Below are 17,939 nucleotides of genomic sequence, written 5' to 3' on the forward strand. Positions count from 1 at the left end.
TAGTGTTGCATTTGCGCGCTGGCTGTCCTGTGATAATCTACCTTTGCTAGCTTCCTTTAAATCTCCAGTATAAGCTAAGCGTTCCACCTGTGACTCGAATTGTTTTTTCAAACTGCAGGTAAGAAGATCCCAAACATTATGTTAAAATGGGGCCCTGACACATGTTTTGCCAGCCTTAAGGCCATGCCATGTTCCCGAGTTTCCAGCCTTCTGGCTGTTTATTCGCCTGTCTCAGCATCTACACTTTCCTCCTCCCTCCTCGTTCTGGCAATTGTTTTTGTTTGTTGCGCCACGCCCCTAAACACCGCTCTAAACCAATAGAAGACCAACGGCAGCCGAACAGACGCTCGCAATGATGGGAGGGGGGCTGGATGGAGGGCGGGGAGATCGCGCATGTGCGTCCCTCAGCGGTTTACGTGAGTATCACGTGATCGCAGTCGCTAGGTCGTTTCCTCTGCTGTGAACTAGTCGCCAGACAGACTGTACCTGGTGAGTGGCGGTGCTGGGGGGGGGGGGATTGGGGGCAGTGTTTGGGTGCAGCCTACTGAATATAGGCCATGGCAAAAGTGATGTGGGTAAATGAAAGAGTGGGAATCTGGGTATGTGGAATCGATGGGGTTAGGTTTCGCACTAGAAAGTGTTGGAGGAAGCTGAGTCGAATCTGGGTGCAACGGAGAGTTTTGCCTGAGTAATGGTGGGAGCACATTGCAGAGGTCATTGGAACTTTGAGGGTGTGGGGTCACCGAGAGGGTGTCTGCTTTGTGGGAGAAGGAAACCTCCCTCCTGGTGCATGATTCGCGAATCAAGGTGACAAAGACCAGGCAGTCCACGTTAGCTGTACCCACTTCACGGTAATGGGATTTGCTTTAACAAATCTGCTATCGGATGTTTCGTTGAATATATTCTATCCAAATGTGCAACTATTACAAGGCATCTTTGGTTAACGGATGCCCAAATTGACCGTGTGTCCCTGTAACACGGAATCTTCTGATCACCCTATTCGTAATAATGATTGTTTACTTTTGGGTGGGGGGCGGTGCTTATTTTTTTAGTGATTATCTTGTTGCTATGCTTTTCCTTTTTTAAATGTTCTCTTCAGTAATATTTCCCCCTCTCTATTTGATAGAGCAAATTAAATGTACCATATTCTTAAAGCAAAATCCGTTCTTCGTTGTGTACTGTCATGTGTCTTAATGTTGATCTTCCAAGAGTGACGTTTTCGTAAAGTATTTGCTTTATAAATTGCACAGACGTGCAGGTAACGCGTGTTGCTTTCTTACAGACCGCTACTCATGCAGCTAGCCACGCAAACTTTAGCGAAAACAAGACGTAAAACGTGAATTCCCTCATCTGTCACCCATGGTTGGCGTGTTTCTGTAGATGGGTTCAGCAGCAGAACGCCTGAAATAAAGCAAATGGCAAACAATGCATTCTTCACACTATGACTCCGATAACTGTCTAGCGGAACACCATCTGTGTCCTTTATAAGTAGATCGATTTCTTTAACCGACGGTCTTGAAAACTCGCTATTCTGATTTCATGGACCTAATTGAAATGCCACCAAGGAGTTGAACGAGCAGATTCTATCTGTCAAAGTGCATACTCTCGAAGTTGGTTACTTTGGACCAGTTGAACATGCTTTTCCTTCGTCGGTTCACTACTTCTGCCATTTAAATACCAGACAGAACAGCTTAAGTCGAGGCCACGCTGCTTGATGAACTACCTTCAAACATTTGGTCATTTTTAACTCCTGTTTATAATTCAGTCCAACTGCATCAAGGATTAACATGCCTATGACATTTGAAGAACAAAGTTAAGACTTTTCTAATCAGAAGATAGGAATGCCTACTCCTTGGATCAAATAAACAAACAGAAGATTTTTGACACCGTATTTAAATATGCAGTATTAATAGATGATGATCAAGCTGCTTTTGAAGAGGAGTCAGTCTTGAGTACCATGTTTCTTATCTAAAATTAAATCTGATATCACCTTAAGCGAAACGGGAACCACCAGCCAATTGCTAATTTATCTGATTAGTCGGGGAAGGATTTGTTTTGACTTTGCTTTTTCGCTGCATCTTCTGATCTAACCTATTCACCCTAATTCTTCTAGCCGAGTTGAAAAAGCATAGAGTGCTGACCTAACCAATGCAGTTTTTCCGCACACTCTGCTTCAGTTTAAGGATCAGTAAATGCATTTTGGCTCTCCCGCTATTACATACAGCTTTGCAGGGAACATTCCTACATATAAAATATTTTCTTTCGCTTATATTTCGTTTGGAATGTTCCCCATACTTTTTGTATAGCTGATCTAAAGCTGGACGGCATCTCCGGTCCGTATAATTTGCTCATTAACTTTGCACATGTTTCTTGCAATATCTCGTCCATGTCTCTCTAGTTCATTTACTCCATGTCATGTGTTGGCATGGCTGGATTGCAAAATCTCAGACAAAAAGTGAGCGGAAACTGTAGGTAGCCTACTCACCGGGCAAAGAGGTTTTATACAATTGCACATCTTCCCTCATGGGCATAATATGTACATTTTATTGTGCTGGTCTTCTAGATGTTTACAGTTTTAGCTACCAGGTCATATTCTAGTGATTTGGTGACTCTATTGGTCTGCTGTGTTTTGACTTAACTTCACCCTTCTATGTCCACTCTTCAAACCTGAGTGTCATCGACCTTCTTTCTGTTCAAGTGCCCTGGTTTGCCCTGCAGCATTTGTTTTAAGGTGAACTCATTGTTATTGGATTCCTGATGAAATCCTTTATAGTCATAGCCTTGGCTGCCCATCTTTTGGCTTGCTCCTTGTGTTTAGTCGTGGTGGACACAGCCAGATTATGTGCAACAACTGCATCCAGCTGCCAAGGCTACTCTATTTGGCACAAGCTTACAGCTCAGCCCCATTCTAAATATGTTCTTTTGGTGCTAGTTATATTGTTTGGGGATGTTCTTTAGCTTACTTGTGCTTGTAGTTTATTAGGACTTGGTGTTTCCTTGTTTGGTTACAGTGTAGATGAGATCTAGACAACTGCCTAAAGCTCCAGGAAGAAGCCACAGTGGTCCTGCCTTTTTTAGACCCCCCCCCCCGCCCCCAACTTATTATGGCATTACAAAAGACCGTGAAGCAATTGTAGATCAACCTCCTTAATTAAGTTTTAGATCAGAGCAGTGATTATCGGAATTGTGCGCCAGGAAATTGTGCACATATATTGAAGGGGGCAGAGATCCTTTGGGGTCATAACTCGCCTATATACAGCACTATTAAGTGCTTGAAGTCTTTGCACTAGTTCGAAAGTTCTCACCTTTTTATGCTTTTGCCTCTACATCATGAATGTGTACTGCTTGGACTTTTAGCAATACATTAACAATCACTACATTTCTCACGTGGGTGGGTGGAATTGGTCCTTGTGTTGCTGCAACCTGAAAATGGAAACGGAACACTCCCCACTCTCGAGGGCCATTTTGGCTCCTCCTGGCTTGCTATTCAGAGCTAGCTGCTAAGGGCTTCAGTCTCACTCGTTTATCCCTAAATTCGTTGTAGGTGTTAAGCTATTGACCCCCATGAAAAGGTGACTAGGAAACCTTCATTGCCTCTAAACCTACCAATGTGTGATGGCCACAGGCCCCAGCATCGTCTCTCTTAGGCACTATTCAAATATAGCGGAAGCAGGTGTTTAATTTCAGTGGAAGCAACAAATATTGTGACATTTTCAGATCTGGCTGCGGGTAGATATTTTCTTGGTTCCAGATTAATGTGTACATCTTCATAAATTCTGGCACAGCTTCATAAACCATACCTGAAGCTTAAAACGAGGTGTCGCGATCTACACGTATAATGAAGGAGCTTATGTTATTTTTCAAAGCTTTTATACTCTGCCAACCGTAGTGGCCTCAGAGTATCTGGCTTGTCTGGAGGTTAGTGTATTGAGCCCCTACCCGGGGTAGCTATACCTTAGATGGGAAAGCGGGTGAAATGCTATGTACGCTGGGATGGTTTGATGTAGAAGGTAAAAGGAATGTTTTGTGGTATCAAGGGTGCTTTTGGATCCATTCAGATGGTTCATGGATCGGGTTTGCAGATGGGAAGTTATATTCTAAAAGTGTTTAGAAACAAGACTGTCTATGCAATTTAAAGGAGCAATAGTTTAGCAAACCTTTTTGGATGTGTTATGGGCTCGAGATGGGTTCGAGCTTTTAAATCGTAGTGGCTTTTTTTAAAACTCCTATTACCTTTTTATATTTGGTGCTGGCAAACTTGAGGACAGATGTGGGCCAGACCACAATAGACTGTGTGAAAGCTGAATGTAGTTGAAGAACAAAATGGTAGGGAGGCTGCTATAGATCCGTTGACTCATTTGAGGATATGTTGCAATACTGCCACTCGTGAAAGGTGGTGGGGACAATGTGATATTCTAAGGATGCCATTGTTGCACAGCTCAGGGTTTCTGAACCAGGGTTAGTGTGTACATAAGGCTATTACCCACTTGTGCTGAGATTTATGCCACCGTAATGCTACCTCGCAACACTCTGGTGCATTGAGGTGATCTTTCGGTCTTTAAGACAACAATGCATGTACCAGTGTGCCCAAAGATCAGTGCTGAAGGACTCCTCTTCCATGAATGTGCAGCTCTATTGTAGAGATAAGTGGTTTGACGCTTCAGATTTACTGATTAAGGTGACTTTCAAGGGGTGATTTACAGGCCAATAATTCCCAAAGGAGTCCAGCGACAGCCTAAAATATAATTACGCCTTGATAAGTCTTGTGTGAATTCCATAGCGGGCTTGGTTGAAATACAATACAGCGTATTTTAAGTATCCGGGTGAGTCTCTGACTTCTTTTAGCACTCTACAACTATGCAAGATTTATGGCTATAAATAACTGGAGTTGCAGGTTGTTTGGCTCCTTTATTGTACATTGGAAGAGCCTGTTAAGATGTATACAGGTCACTATCTGTTGCTGTGTTTGGCTCCCAAGACAAGTAGTGCCATGCAGATACACATGCATTTGACATTACACTTGTTTTGACCATTGAGGATTCCTCTAAATATGTATCTTAATCACATCTGTGATTCTAATTTTTTACATTAAAATGTAAATATATACAATATGATTAACAACTGATCTTTGTGTTTTTCAAAATATGTCAGATGGTAATTTTATGAGAATACAGATGTGATGCTAAGTTTTTCACTTTCTTTTTAATGTGCCTAATTTTGAGACCCATAATATAACGTTTTTTCCCCCTTTTTATCTCGCATTTCTACATTTGGAGTCAATGTAGAATGTGTTGAAATGTGTCAATACATTTGTTGTTATACCTGATGGAAAAAGAGGCTTTGGTTAAATCTCATGTTAGTTAAGTGTATATATGCTACTAGGTCCTTGTGCTCTAGAAGTAGCTTCTCTGTGTAGTGTTCTTTAGCCAAGCATTAACTACTTTTCACTCCTTATCAACTCTATTTCGATTCCTGAGGATTTATACTGGGTCATGAAGTGAATTGTTTTTGTTGAGGCATATTTCCACTCGCAGCCTTCGGATAATCATCCTTCCTTGGTGGAATTTTTCCTGTGGAGAAATGCTTAGTTATTTCCTGAAGTGAGGACCAACTGGGGTATTGTCTGATTGAGATACTCTACTTTGCAGTTTGTCTGGGGTCAATTAGATTGAGAACTGGATTGCAGGTTTGGCGTTTTTTGATTTCAAGGGGCTGCAGGCTATGCCCCAGTCTAAAATGGAGATTTATCTGGCCTCATAATTTGCTCTTGCCTCTGGTCATTGGTGAGTGATAATTTTACTCATGGTACATAAGAAATGTTGTGCTGTGTGCCTGTGAAGAATTGATTGAGTCCTTAGACCCAGCCAGTAACTCGCAACTTGACATTTTCCCCCTTAAGTTGTGTGGTGCCACCAAGTAGATTTTGAATACTTTTTTGTAATTATTTTCCCGGTGCAAGGTACTGCCTTATGTGATCCTAATGGTGTGTTTTGTTTATCATTTTTTTTTTAACCTTTATTTAACATCTATATACAAGTGCTAGGTTACCTCGTTCTGAGCTTGGTCCTCTATTCACCAGTATGCCAATGACCCTGTTAAGTATTTGCATGTTAACAGTGACAGACATGGACTGTTAGCACGTTTGGTTGGATGCTATTCAAGAGTGATTCTATTGATACTTTAAAAAAATGTATTCAGTAAAAACAGAATTTCTTCTGAACGTCCAGCACCTACTCACAACTGTTCCAATTCTTCTTTTGATAGCCTTGGATATTTCTCCTATCTGGGCTTCATCTGCTAAGATATCTTCACATTATTTGGTTCTTAAACTCTCTCAAATGCCTCCAAGCGTAACACCTGGTATGACTTAGAACTTGCAGCCCTGAAACGCAAGCGCAGAGCTCCGGAACGGAAGTGACAGACCTCAGGCTCACCCTTTGACAAACTGGTCTGTCGCCTGGTCCAAAGGCAAGGCACACTCTCCATTCGACTCCAAGAAAAGGACCTACATCCACGCTCACGTCTTGGGTGCTTCCAAAAATATGGCTGAACACTTTAAAATCTGCAAGGAACTAGCCAACCCTTCCGCAGTCTCCACCTCCCCACTTCCCTCCCAGGCTCTCTGCAATGCGCTGGCCACACAATTCACTGCAAAACTCAGGACATCCTGAGCACCCTCGCTCCCCCCCACCCACTCTCCTGCCACCTGCGGCGTCCCCTCCCCCCAGCCCCCTCTGCCTTTCTCTCCTATCACATCCAGCGAGGTCACTAGAGTCATATGCTCTATGAAGGTCTCCTCCAAACAGGTCTCTCTATGTTGTTCCAGAACTATTAAGGACAATATTGGCTCTCTTGTCCCTGCACTTGCTGATTTTCTGCAATCACTCTAGCTACCAGGTCTTTCCCCTCCTCCCTCAAGCACTCGCTTATGCGTCCCCATCTTAAAAAGAAAAGAGACTCCGCAGACCCGTCTTGTCCGGCCATCTCTACCACCCCATCTCTATCACCACCTTTCTAAACTTTTAGAGAAGCTGGCATTCCCCCAACTGACCCAGCATACTGAGCTTGTGGGTTGCCTACACGACCATTAATCTGGATTCCAAGCATCCAGAGGCACAAACTGCTCTTCTGAACACCCATGAAGAACTGCTTGTATTTCCTGATTCTAACTCTCCTGCTGTTCTCATTCTACTTGATCTCTCCTCTGCATTTGACACGGTCAACCACTCCATCCTCATAAAACGGCTCCACAATACCCTGGGTATCTCAGAACGGGCACTGAACTGGTTGACCTCCTTCCTCAATGACAGTCCGTCCCCAAGTTCTCATGTGCTCTTTCTCCTCTCTCACCTGTATCTCCACCTGTAGCGTCCCCCAGGGCTCCAACCTTTCTCCCTGGCTCTTTAACATCTATCTTGCTCTGCTGGCACACCTAATTTCCACCCATTCCCCTTACTTCCAGTGCTATGCAGATGATACACTTCCCTCTGATCCTTCCCTTACTTCCTCCATCATTCCTGACTGCCTATTTGCCATCCAGTCATAGTGTGCCTCCAATGATCTCTGTCTCAATGCCAGCAAGACTGAGATCCTTCTCATTCGGACTCCTGCTCCCTCTTTTTTCACCTCATCCTGGCCACCCTTTATGGGTTCTCCCCGTTCTCCTTCATCTGAAACCAAAACCTTGGAGACATCTTCAACACGCTCTTTCCTTCCTCCCTCAGTTCCAGGACCTTGCTAAGAAGGCCCACTTTTAACTTCACCTCCTCAAAGGAAGCATTCCTTTCCCCACCTTTGCCTAGAAGCTCAATGTCTCTAGAACTCTGGTACTCTCTAAGCTTGATTACTGCAATAGCTTATTTCTTAATCTATCCGCTTCTTCTCTACGACCCCTCCAGCTAATCAAGAATAGAGCTGCAAGACTCTACAACTGGCTCTCACAAAATACTCTCCCTCCATATCTTTACGTTCCTCCAGCGCCAACTCACTGCATATGAAGCGCTTTGCTAAACAGCAAGCTGATGGCCAATCTCTTTCCTCGGCTGACTCCATACTATGAAATTGCCTCCCCGTTTGTCTTACGCCGGATCTCCTCAAATTCCGGACACTCCTCAAGACTTTCCTTTCACCTCCCCTATCCCTCCTTTGCTAAACCTCACAGTCACTGAGATTGGTGACCAGGCCCCTTATGTGTCCACCTGGGCCCTGGCCTCTCGCCCCACATCGCCTTCAGCCTGCGCACACTCCCAGCACTTGCCTTGGCGCCCACGGGACTGTGCTATGACAGGCCTGCACTTATTTATTGGCAGTTGACCACTCTTACCAAGTGATCTCTGCCAGTCACGTAACAGTTGCTTGCAACTTACTCCCTAGCACTTCCCTCTATTAGTCCTAGCACGTACCCCTACATCCCTATTTCTGCACTTTCACATGCTGAATGCTCACAACGCCTAGTGGGACCACCACTCGCGTTCATTGTTATATTTGCTTTTAATTCCAATGTTTACTTGATGTATAAGCACCTTACAAATGCACAATAAATAAATAAAAATATACTTAGAATTCTTTCTCTGTCTACTTTTAAGGAAAATCAAAGCCTTCCTTGACCAAGCAGGATTTTGGTCGGCTTGCTAAGCCGTGATTTTAGAATTTATTTTTCTTTTTCTTTTTTTCCCTCAGAGCAGATAAAGGAAATTGATTTTTATCTTGCCTCCTCTGAAATGTGTTATGCATGCTGCTGCATGTCTAATTCTGACCCTACGGAAATCTGATCATGTTTCCCCCATTTTGTTAACCCTCTCTGGTTATTGCTTTTATTTTATAGGTCATACTTTCTGCATTACCTTTAAGACAACTAAATATCTTGCTAAAACGGTGACATTTCCTAGGGTTTCTTTTTCTAATCTCAGGGCTTCTGTCATGAGGCAGCAATATTCCAATTGACTTTTGCCAAGTACGCAAATCAAGCATATTCTTCTTTAGCGCCATATCTTTTGATTATGATGATTGGTAGGTTATTTATAACACGCTTAATACCCAGAGGTTTCTAAGCACGGACCCGGTGACCGAACCTATGTTGCTCCGTGTTGTTTTGCTTCCAAGGCAAGCACGTTGACACTGGGGAAGTTGGAGTAAGGTGGATATAGTGACCCCCAATTCACTGGAAGATGAGGGTAAACTGGACCTTTTTATAGTAGCAACCTCCAACCAACATCGCAAGACCAACTGCCGTAGGAGGAGGATGTGGAAGAGGACGGGGCTCGCGAAATCCACTCGAACCCTAGTATAGTGGAATATCTTTTAGGATGTCTATGATTTAATGGATTCCGAAATGAAAGAGGGAGAGAAAAACGAAAGTTATTTGTTCGAAAATAACTTTTGGTTTTTCATCCCGTGGTCATTTCAGACAACTCGCTCCCACCCACCCCCTTACTTACCCCTCAGCGGCACACTTCACTGTGTGCCGCCGACTCGCTGTGTCCCTGCGACGCCTGTTCCCTTCGCCTCCGTGATGGGGAACTGGCGCAGCAGGAGGGTTTTTTTTTATACACATTCCTTTTCCGGAAGCGTTGGACACCCCCGAAGCCATTACGGAGAACAAGGGTATAGGGCACCCCCACAGGACCCCCACTCCTCTTGTTCACTGTAATAGCACCAAATGGGAGTCTTGATCAACATTTTCATACAAATCTCCCATTCGTTTTAAAAATTCGATCAATTATATGGATTCCTACTTTTAAGCAGGTCGAGTACCATTTTCCTGGTACCAGAAGGCCATTAAACAACTCTGATAATGACAATGTAAATTTTTCAAACCCTTCGCAATGATTCTCTTCCTCAAAACCAGAGCTTGTGCTTCCAAGCCTACAACTCTCATGGGTTAAAGCATATAACTCCAAAGATACATACATTGATAGAAAACCATTTTATTTCTATTCTCAATGCTAGAACAAGACACTTCTTCACAATCTAAGGAATCCTCTTCAGGCTTGAACCGTCTGGTTAAAAAAAATGTCATCCAGCAAGTTGTAGTGGGGACGAAGTCTGACATGGATTATTTTTACATTCTGATTGTTGTAATGTAAAATCTTTATTACGCCATCCAGTTCTAGGCTACATGGAAACCTTTTTGTTTTGTTCTAATTACTTACCGATCTGTGGCCGCTCCTATGTGATCTAATTTTAGAGAAAGTAGAAGCAGGCTCACCTCTAGACAGCCAGACTTCTTGGTTCTCAATACACATCCACCTCAGAGCTGCTTCTGATTGCCTTTATCAACAGGCTTTCATGGTAAACTGCCACAGGCAGACTTTTAAGTAATTCAGATTAACCTGGTGCACTGCTGCCCTCTAGATGGCAGCTGCAGACAGTGACATTGGTGCACACAAACATTTCAGAAGGTCTACTCGACCATAGGGTCTACTCTCGGACCATTTGAATGTTACTTGACTGTGTTAATGGTTGAGTGGATTTCGCAAGACCTGACCCTCTAGATTCAAGACTCCACAAGTAGAATACCCAAGAAGGAATGTAGGGCACATAACCCAATGTAGCAAGGTGTCGGGTTTGTTGAGACCTCTAGTTCTATGATCACCCATCAAGGGTTTCTGAAAAGGTAGGGTCTTTCCGCTGACAGGTAATGAACTTCATAGTATGAATGGTTTGTGGTGCACTCTTACATTTGGGAATCTGAAGCAATGTCAGTAGTTTCAGTTTACCCATAGAGAGGAGAGCTTTGATTTTTTTCAGTGTTGGATAAACGTTTTCGTTGCTCTTTCATTTCAGTTGATTAGCTTCACATTGCAGGATACATGCACGTTGTAAAAAAGATATATAACATTCACTGATATAATCAATATGGTGCCCCCGAATAGTAGCGATTTGAGCTCTGCTTCTGATTGTTGATTCCCTTTATTCATGTTGCTAATGCAGAGGTTCCAAGGCAGTGGCGAAAAGGAGATGACCGGCATCTTTGTTTGGTATCTTTTGTATATGGAACTGTTGTAAAGGAAGGCCTTTTGTCTTTGCTTCTGCCTCAGTGTCCTGGTGCAGCAATCTTATGCAGGGTTCGAAATTGAGTGGAGCCAGGAGCTGTTTAGCCCTTGCTTTTAGCCTAGAAGAACCTGGTTAGCTTGACACCAACAGCTACCAGGAGCTACCTTTTGCTCACCAGGCCAACTGGTGCAGAGCAAGCCAGTGTGAATTTAACACTGTACGCCTCGTTACAAGTGTGGGAAAAAAGTGGTGGTAATTCCTTTATCAAAACCTTTTTTTGGAGGTAACGGAATTGCTGTCATTTTTCCCACACCGCCAAATTACAAATTTGGAGGTAAAGTGGAGGATTTGCCTCCAGCAAAAAGTTGTTTGTGTGGTTAATCCACCAGCGGTAAATCTTCCAAAATCTGTGGCCTCCAAAAATGGAAAATTACCAACACTTGTATTCCTGTGGTGGAACCGACAAATTTGCAACCAAACTCGTAATGAGGCTATTTGTGTTTGGGGACAATCTATAAATAAAAATGGGGAAAACCTTTATAAAACATTTAAAGTATAAAGAGTCCTAAATAATACGTTTGCATCTTATGTGAAAGTTAATTTATGAAATGTTAATTACTAGCTCCTTGTTCACCAACGGTAGCTCTTGGTCAATTGTTAATGCTGGATAACTAGGATCTACCTTTAGCACCTGCTTGTTCAATCTTTGTTTCTATCAGTTATGCTTTCACAATAAAAGGTGGACTTTTATATAGCCCATCGCTATATACCAATGGTTTCAATTTGCTTTATTGAACTTGTTCCCTGCATTCAGGCTCTTCATAAAATGTGTTCCTGTTTCTACTTAACCCATTGGATAATGTCCATCACCTGGCGAATTTGCTGGACCCTCATCTTGGTTTAATAAAGCCAGTTTGGCATCTGTTCCCACTTTAGTCTGACAACCCAGATTTCATAAGAGTATTTTTTCATCGCTAATGATTCGAACGAAAAGTCTAAAGTTGGTGATTGGTATGATTTGCATGAGGTTTGTTGGAAATAGAAAATGCTGTGTATATACTCGGTGAATACATTTTACAGTAGCCAGGTCTATGTTGATTTAGGATTTGTAGAAACATGACATGAGGCCGTCAAGGCCTTGTGATTGACCTAATTTTAGAAAGTTGGTAGCCCCTCTGGAGTTAATTCTTTGGCTTTGTTTAGACGTCCGGCTGGGCTGAGCTCCCTGGAAATCATTATTCAGTAGCACTGCATGCAAACCTTCATAGACTTTCTTGAAAGCATTATTTTTGATTAACTTTAAGGCCATACAAAAAAGGCGCCCATGACTTGATCATTACTCTAAAGGAAGCGAACGCCACGACTTGTCCCCGATATCCCTATCCTGTCTATTAAAATTGCTCCGAAGTGCAGTGGAGTTCCACAAGCCTGAAATTGAATTGTCCTTAGATGTGTGAGAGAAAATAAGAAATTTGAGGAAGCCTTGACGGATGGAATGGAGCGCAGTGAATGAATGTTCATTTGAAGTTACTGAAACTTGTGGAAGTGCATATGATACAGATATTGATGAACACAAGGTTGTTTTGAAGTGGGGAACCATTCAGAACCACTTCGTCCTGATGAAGGCCGGATCAAATTGGAGCATCGCAATGGCTCATTTAACCGGCTGAAACTTGTGTAGAACATAGGCTTTGAAAATAACAAGACACATTTTAAATAGATGAAGGTGTGATAAAATGTATGTATATAGGTGGTTTTAAGCCCAAAGGGTGTTGGGCTTTGTGAGTACATGTGCCTTAATTTGGGTGGTTATGGATTATGTGAATGTGTACAATAAGTCCTGTGTTCATTGACAGATTTAATGAGGATATTGTCATGAATTTTTTTCGTTCTTTCAATGATCATTTAATTATGTACATAATATAGCAAAATAATAAATATTTCCCATTTTTGTAAATTGAAGAATTTTGACTGAAGATAGTGTGCAGGGACTCTATACAAAAAAGGATCAAGACCAATAATGTTGGACAGTTATATTTGCAGCCTGAAAGATCAAGACCCATGAGCGTGCACCCTTGTTTTTGTATGATTAATTTTGACGCTGACATAACATGACCTGCCCTTGATGATGATGATGATGATGGGGGTAATTACATTTTCTTTAAATAATAAATGAACACTTTTTAATTGGTTTTATTCTCAGCATAACATTTCCCAAAGAAAGAACATAGCCACCAAAAACAAAAGGTATGAGTCAAGTAAGGTCCCAAAGAGTTATTGCCAGTCCAGATACTCTACCGCAATCGCCGACCCAACCACCCCCTCCCGAGAGCCAGTGGACCACTAAACACCCCCACCAAACCTTCCACGTTACCCGACCCACCGGTACATTCAAGGTGAATCAGCCACCAGCCAATTGCCCCATATCGGTTGGTGTTTCTGAGGGCAGCCACTCACCCGATAACACACATTCATCTCATGACAGTGGTCTATGCCCTCTTGCCATTTGGTGAAGTTGGGAGGGGTTTGGCTTCCCCACCCCATTGCCAGGCTTCTCTTGGCCACCATATTGCGTCTTAATCTGATTTATATTCCAACTGGTGCATACCAGGTTCCCTCAAGCAGGGAACTTGGGCCCCAGACCGAGTACCAGGAGACAGTGGCCACCGGCTTCTCCACCAAGCACCCTTGCTCTCAACCACGCCAGGATGGCTCATGGAATGCTTAATACCCACACATGGGTACGAACTAACCACTCAGCTGAGACTCCTAGCATTAGCTCGCACCCCACTCCAGCCCTCCAGTTAACACATAAGGCAACCCCCACCCGAGGGTCTGTATACAATTGAGACACAAACCATCCCTGGTAGGATTAAGAATAGCCCTCCACTAGCTTTGTGTCACCCATCAATCATGTTAGGTGGCTCCCTAGTAACCACTACCATCACACCCCTAATTACAATCTGAGCCACCAGTTCCCCACTGCCCCTGCTCACTCGCATGGTTCAACCGTGAGCCTGTTTGACAATTTCCAATTACCATTCTTAGTTTTACCTCGTTACTAGCGTTGTGCCACCCAGCATTGCTGCTACTTTTGGTGTTCTCCAGAAACCACTACGGTCACACTTACTTCTAATAACAGTCTGAGCCACGTGCTCCCCACTACCCCTGCTCACTCATGCGATCAACCCGTGAGGCTGTCTTAGGATCCTTGTTTTAGGATCTCTTATTATCATTCTTCATTTACCCCAATTACACAGCTTGTTGTGTCTCCTATAGCTGAAGTGGTTTTGTGGAGTAATTTATCCAGACCTTTATCGTGCGGCTGTGTACACTACTCCGCACACATTGAGCTTTCTAATTCATTGGTGCCACTGATCAAACAATACTTAACTCCTGCCGCAATACAACGAAACCGGCGCAATTAGGTCTCACTCAAGTGTCCCTGATGTCACCCATGTCAACCCGTCCAGGACTGATGCCTCCACGTGAGTGGCTCAGCCGTTCATCTTTCTTGGCACAACGGGCCAATTGTCACCCCTCCCAGTAGAGCCAATGAGCTCCACCTTACTATATAATTACCAAACCTCTTACGTGGCGGGATCGGACTGACCACTGACTGGGAGAGACGCATTCACTGGAGGACCCTGCTTCCAAAGCTAAGAGACAGCTGAGGGATCCCCCCTTTTGATACTTATTTGTCACTGTGACTGCACTATCGGGACGGAATTGGTTATCTAACTTTGGGTTTGCCCTTCCACTCCCTGAATTCTCGCATAGCGTTGTGCTCGCGCCTCACTCCCCTGTCACCATATTGAGGGCACTTACTTCCAATAGGGACGCAACCCACTGACTCATCCACAACATTCACATTTTCTAAAACACGTCAAATTGCCGTTCAGCGGAGTAATGAGACATACTTGATTACTCCCTAATAATATTACAGAAAACATCTCCTCAATCAAATAATTACAATAATGAAAAAATCGACCCGCCCGCTCCAAGGATAATCAATCACACAATAATGCACTGAACTAAAAGGGATGCAATGACCTAACGCGTCCACGCCATTTTTTCTCAGCCTGGCCGAAATAGCCATGCGAGTGAGAAAGAAGGCACACAATGACTACTCCCTAATAATAACTACAAAAATAATTTTAGATTTTTTTTTGTTAGCAAAAATACGCACTGCATTGTCCTCACACACACCTCTGCCACTTCACCTTTGACAGCACTCTAGGACTGTTGGCCGGGAACTGCTCTAAGCAGCAACGCCCCTCTACCCTCTCCGACTTGATTGAATGCCCGAACTATGTTTCTGAACTACTTTAGATATACGTACACCACAGAGATTGCGGAATCTGATGTGCTTCAACGCACACCGCTCTCCTTCGAGCCTTAAAGATATTCTCCTCAGTCTCGTAGTTTTGGAACCACATCCGGGTGGGCTTCTTGCTCAGGCAGTCACACGTGCCACAATCCCCACCACCCTTACAACCACAACCTCCAGACCTGTACGTTACAAGCACCACATCACCACTGGTAAGGTTCAACAGATCTAATAATAAACTATAGTATATTAAGTATCAATTACTTTCGTTTCACGGAATAGCTTAGGTTCCAGCGCAGATCACGAACCAGCCAAAACTAACGCTGGCATTCAAACCTCCCCCTTTCCACAGCAGCACAATCCTGTGCACTATACCATGAACAATTCTAGGCATCACGCCTCACCATACAAGCCACTCAGAAAAACCTAACTTGGTAAGCAGTGTTCCTTACCATTCGTATGACATGATACTCCTGAGCAGAGTCAAAGTATCGCTCACAACTCATCTCCTTTCTTTTCCTCTTCTCCTTGGCGCAGCATGATTTCCTGCACCTTTGTGGGTTTGTGCCTCTTAACAAACTCAAATCTATATATTTTTTTGTATAAATGCTTAAATTAATACAATACCACTATATTGAACTGCATGATGTACCAATATTAATATTGATCTACTTATCTGAATGAATACTTGTATGCTTAACAACCTGACAGCATTATCAATGTATAACCTATGCATATCGCAGCCTTGATAAAGACCCTTGAGTGGTCGAAACAAGCGTAGGCACCCATTTTAACAGTAAATACTCATTTTGTATTTTCTTTTTTGGGGAGGGCAATTTTTAGTGATTTTAATACATAAAAACACACCACCTTACAACTGTGGCTCAATTCAATAATACACATTCAATTACATAACTTTTTCTCTCCTCCCACACCCGCCCCACACCCCCCCCCCCCCCCAAACGTCCCCTTCCCTTCCCGGCCTACGTCGCACCCATCTACCCATGTCTCATTTCCACGATCGGCCTCCCTCCTCATTACCAAGTCATCTGGCTGGAGGTCTATTCTGAGTCCTTGGCGCCTTGTTCCAAGACGGCTAGGTCTGCCGCTAAATGTCTATAAGCCTCCAGCCCTCCCTCCCTCCCTCTTGCTCTGGGTTCCTTGCTCTGGGTTCCTACCTTTTTGCTTCTTGCCACACCACAGATTCCACATTTTAACAGATTCCTCCTCCATACATCCACTGCCGGTCTTGTACGTGCTTTCCATCCCATTGCTATTCTGTGTTTTACTAAAATGTATGCTAAATCCTTGAGTTTACTCGCATGTTTAGGTCGCGGGAATCCACCTAACAGACACGCCTTATGGGATCCCACATCCAGAGTAAATTATGCTTTTGCTAGTGTTTGGGCTACCTCTCGCAAAATCTGCTGATCTCCGCATTCTCATAACATATGGACCAGATCTGGATTTATCTCCCTGCACTCTGAGCATTTCTGTACGCTTGCTCGATAAAACTTGGCTATTTTGCTCAGGGTCAAATATGCTCTGTGGGTAATGTACAGCTGGATCTGCTGTAGAAGTGAATTTCTCAATACCTTTTTGTGGTACCCCATCGCCCTACTCCACATTTCATCTGACATTGGCTCCCTCAAGTCTACCTCCCACTTCTGCCTCGTCTGTCCCATTTCCTCCCCTTCTTTACTCATCGGAAGCTTGTATATTCGTGACACTTCGTGACCTCCCTCCGACGCGTCGTAACATGTCTCTATAACCTCATCTGGCTGTAAGGACTCTTCGATCTCTGGCCACCTCCGTCTGAGGGTCTTCGGAAGTCAAGAATACGTAATGTGCTGACCCATGTGCACCACTGTGTACCCCCCCCCCCCCCATCAGCTCCTCCAACTCCGGGTCTCCCCTCTACCAATATGTCTCCTACTGTTGCCACCCCCATGGGTTCCCACCATCGCCTCACACTCCGCTTAACATGTTTGTCTACCCCTTAAAGCATCACTAGTGGTATCTCTGGGGAATACAATGTTGTATTTCCCATCAATCGACATGCCCTGAACCACATCGTGAGTAGATTCTCCCTGGACATGCGCGCCTTTGGGAAACCATATCACTTCGTTCAGAAAGAACGGAGCGCATTCCATGCGTAGCAACCTTCATTCCGGTGTCTGACCATCTGACGGCCATTTGGCTGCAAATTGCAGCAGAGTTGCTATAAAATATACCTCAAAATTCTGGAGTTTCTGCAGCGCTACTCTACACCTTGAATTGTGCCATATGAGGCTCCCACATATACGTGCAATTTCCTAAGAAATGTCTTGGGTATCACATACGGCACATTTGCGAAGTAATGAGTCTCGGCAGCACCACCATCTTCTATAAGGCTGTGCACCCCATCATGGTCAATGGTTGCCTAAACCAAAATGCCATACTGTTCACAATTTTGTTCACCGCCTTCATCGTATTATGTACATGTTCTAGCTTTGGGTCATGGTATACATCTACCCATAGGTATCTAAACGTCTTCACTTCCTACTTAATCAGTAGCACCGGCAACAAATGTGGCGGTTTTCCCAAATGCACTCCTCGGGGGTACAAACTCGAC

The 17,939-nt window shown here is 43.7% G+C and overlaps 1 protein-coding gene across 2 annotated transcripts in view; it reads left to right on the forward strand.

Moving 5' to 3' along the window:
* The first annotated feature begins 342 nt into the window (after positions 1-342).
* GKAP1 (G kinase anchoring protein 1) overlaps positions 343-17,939 on the forward strand; it is a 1,031,394-nt gene continuing 1,013,797 nt past the window's right edge. For both annotated transcript variants that reach the window (XM_069625871.1, XM_069625874.1), the window contains exon 1: positions 343-489. The gene's annotated coding sequence lies outside the window, so the exon portion shown is untranslated. The remainder of the gene's footprint in view (positions 490-17,939) is intronic.

Source organism: Ambystoma mexicanum, chromosome 6p, assembly GCF_040938575.1.
Source record: "Ambystoma mexicanum isolate Mex_15411 chromosome 6p, UKY_AmexF1_1, whole genome shotgun sequence".
Classification (NCBI taxonomy): domain Eukaryota; kingdom Metazoa; phylum Chordata; class Amphibia; order Caudata; family Ambystomatidae; genus Ambystoma; species Ambystoma mexicanum.